Consider the following 4,194-nt stretch of genomic DNA (forward strand, 5'->3'; position numbering starts at 1 on the left):
GGTCAGCTGGGCTGACCGGTCCACCCCCCTGCCTATGACATGGGGGCCCCACCCCCAGGACGTTTTTAAAATAAAAGAAATGGGAAAGCAATTTAGATAAATATAATTAATAAAAATAATAATGAATAAAATTAATTAATTAATTAATTAATTAAGTAAATAATTAATTTAATTAATCCTGATAAATTAAACCTAATGACTAATTAACCTAATTAACTACTATTAATTAAACTTAACTAAGATAATTAGTTAACAGAGTATGACGAACGGGACCCACATGTCAGGGTTGACCTAGTCAACCCTGTTGACTGCTGACGTCAGCATGGCATCATGCTGACGTCATAATTCCATTTTTCGAATTAAATAATTAATTGATTAAATTCCAGAAATTAATAAAATCTTTAAAAAATCATATCTTTTAATCCGTAACTCGGATTAAAATATTTTCAACGTGAAAGTTGCTCAGAGCGACGAGACGAATCCGGATACGCGCTCCGTTCGTCCGCCACACACCCCTAACCTATCGAACCCGCAACTCTCCCCCTCCGGCTCCTCTGCCCGAAAACACGAAACACCGGGAATACTTTCCCGGATGTTTTCCCCCCCTTCACCGGTATCACCTACTACCGCGTTAGGGCACACCGAACATCGCGTATTGCCTTGTTATATTTTGTGATGCTTTGTTTGCTCTGTATTCACTATTTCTTCCCCCTCTTTTCTCCGGTAGACTACGAGACCGACGCTGCTACTGACCAGTTCGACTACGGAGTTGACGACCCCTCTCTCTTGCCAGAGCAACCAGGCAAGCCCCCCCTTGATCACCAGATATCGCCTACTCTTCTCTATACTGCTTGCATTAGAGTAGCGTAGCATGTTACTGCTTTCCGTTAATCCTATTCTGATGCATAGCCTGTCATTGCTGCTACAGTCATTGATAGCTTACCCGCAATCCTAAATGCTTAGTATAGGATGCTAGTGTTCCATCAGTGGCCCTACACTCTTGTCCGTCTGCCATGCTATACTACTGGGCTGTGATCACTTCGGGAGGTGATCACGGGCATATACTATATACTTTACACTGTTACATTACCTGTGATACTGTTCGGAGTTGGGGGCTGAAAGGACAGGTGGCTCCATCCCGGTAGAGGTGGGCCTGGGTTCCCGACGGCCCCCGACTGTTACTTTGTGGCGGAGCGGCAGGGCAGGTTGAGACCACCTAGGAGACAGGTGGGCCTGGCCCTGTTCGGCGTTTGCGAATACTTAACACGCTTAACGAGATCTTGGTATTTGATCTGAGTCGGCTACGAGCCTATACGCACTAACCATCTACGCGGGAGTAGTTATGGGTATCCCGGCGTCGTGGTATCAGCCGAAGCCTTCTTGACGTCAGCGACTGAGTGGCGCGCGCCGGGTTGGACTGCGTTAACGCAACTTCCTTTGTAATGGAGGTTGCTAGGTCTCCTCACCGGCTGCGTACGCAACGTGCAGGTGTGCAATGGGGATGGGCCCAGACCCCTGCGCGCATAGGATTTAGACCGGCGTGCTGACCTCTCTGTTGTGCCTAGGTGGGGCTGCGACGTGTTGATCTTCCGCGGCCGGGCATGACCCAGGAAAGTGTGTCCGGCCAAATGGGATCGAGCGTGTTGGGCTATGTGGTGCACCCCTGCAGGGAAGTTAATCTATTCGAATAGCCATGATCTTCGGTAACAGGACGACTTGGAGTTGTACCTTGACCTTATGACAACTAGAACCGGATACTTAATATAACACACCCTTCCAAGTTCCACAGACAACCCGGTGATCGCTTTTCCACAGGGCGACGAGGGGAGGATCGCCGGGTAGGATTATGCTACTGCGATGCTACTGGAGATGCTACTTGGAGATGCTACTTGGAGTTGCTACTTGGGGGACTTCAATCTACTCTCTTCTACATGCTGCAAGACGGAGGCTGCCAGAAGCGTAGTCTTCGACAGGATTAGCTATCCCCCTCTTATTCTGGCATTCTGCAGTTCAGTCCACCGATATGGCCCTTTACACATATACCCATGCATATATAGTGTAGCTCCTTGCTTGCGAGTACTTTGGATGAGTACTCATGGTTGCTTTTCTCCCTGTTTTCCCCTTTCCCTTCTACCTGGTTGTCGCAACCAGATGCTGGATCCCTGGAGCCAGACGCCACCGTCGACGATGATTCCTACTACACTGGAGGTGCCTACTACTACGTGCAGGCCGCTAACGACGACCTGGAGTAGTTTAGGAGGATCCCAGGCAGGAGGCCTGCGCCTCTTTCGACCTGTATCCCAGTTTGTGCTAGCCTTCTTAAGGCAAACTTGTTTAACTTATGTCTGTACTCAGATATTGTTGCTTCCGCTGACTCGTCTATGATCGAGCACTTGTATTCGAGCCCTCGAGGCCCCTGGCTTGTATTATGATGCTTGTATGACTTATTTATGTTTTAGAGTTGTGTTGTGATATCTTCCCGTGAGTCCCTGATCTTGATCGTACACGTTTGCGTGCATGATTAGTGTACGATTGAATCGGGGGCGTCACAAGTTGGTATCAGAGCCGACTGCCTGTAGGAATCCCCTTTCCAACTCCTTGGCCGAAGTTGAGTCTAGCCATTGCAAAACTTTTACTAACTTGGCTGTGTGCCTTATGGGCCCACGTCGCCATTGGGTGGTATTAGGATCTTTTACTCCTCGTCTATACTCTGGGACTCTGATCTCTCTTCTAGTCGGGTTAAACGATTTTCTAAAATCTAACTTTAGGTTCTCGAAAATGCTTTCTCCCGGAGAGCCCCTTCAGTCTAGATGATCGCCGACTGCACATGAAGATTTCAAAGTTACTTTCCGATACTCTTTCAAGACTGCCCATTGCTTTTGCAATTCACTACCACCGAAATATCCCTATGAATAAATTCATACACCATTCTTACTTAGTCCCCAGTTGTTCTTTTTATTACAAGACACCCCGAAATACTCGTTGTTGTTCTTAGAATACTTACGCCTATTGCCTTGCAGTTCCTTACCACCTGAATACCCATATAGATAATTTCTCGCACTTATCGAGTATCCGCTCATCCCCAGTTGATTCATGTATTTCACAAAAGTCTTCGAAATGCCATTCGATCTTCCGAAAATCCCGAGCAGCCTATTGCTCTTGAAATTCTTGCTTTCTTGCATTATGGTTAGTCCCATAAGTCTCATAGTCTTATTGACATTCCTTGTCATTATCATCTTGAGTCTGTTGACTCAATATGTTTGCGAATACCCGCAAACATCATTGATCCTTATAAATTACCTTTCCGGCTGAGCTGCCATTCTTTTAACTGGAATTGGTTCTCGAGCAATCCAATTGTCGTTGATTGTACCCTAAGGCTATTCAACTTATCCATCCCTAATCAGAGCATTGCTTCTGATCCCTTGATTTGGAAATCATAATTCCTTTGCATTTGACAATTGAGTTAGTCAGTTGTTTCTATAATTTGATCTCTTTGCACTCTTCTTCCTCTATGTTGAGTACCGATGCTCACGTCAGATCCCTTGTGGACCATCAGGCCCATTGTTGGATTTTATCCGTCAGCATCCTTCATATTCAATAACCTTGTGAGCCTTCCCTTGGATACATAATGCCCTTGGTAATTGTATCATCTACTTTCTCAACCTTGCTCTACTTTCGAGCTTGTGATATTTACTCTTGAAACTTGTGGTATATGTTTCTAAGAAGCCCCTATAGGTTGAGCCTATGCCTTCCTTAATATGTGTGGACTCGAAAGTTTTCACGAGTCATACTCTTCTGGTATTTTGCCAGATAAAATTTCAACACTACGACTTCATTGAACGCGAGAAGTGAATGAAAGGTTGTGCATTGGAGAAGTGGGAGTCGACCTTGAACTTTGTGTTCATGCCCATGGACCCGATGTACATCTTCTCATCGAAGCTTCTTTTAAAATTAATTATTCCCTTGATATAAGTTCATCTTATATCTGGGGTATGGCCTTTTACAATCGTGGTTTCGACCATGTTCTCCTTTAAATACCATTTTCGATGCAAGTGTAAGCACTTGTCTTCTGTGGATCAATACCCTGGTACAACCTCTACTTTGATCTGTCGTCGAGTATTACCCCCCTGGTATCTCGAGATTATCATGGAACTGCATAACTTTTTATGAGTTCTTCATCAAGTGCTACCTTCC

This window comes from Triticum dicoccoides, chromosome 3B (genome assembly GCF_002162155.2).
Source record: "Triticum dicoccoides isolate Atlit2015 ecotype Zavitan chromosome 3B, WEW_v2.0, whole genome shotgun sequence".
In the NCBI taxonomy this organism is placed as follows: domain Eukaryota; kingdom Viridiplantae; phylum Streptophyta; class Magnoliopsida; order Poales; family Poaceae; genus Triticum; species Triticum dicoccoides.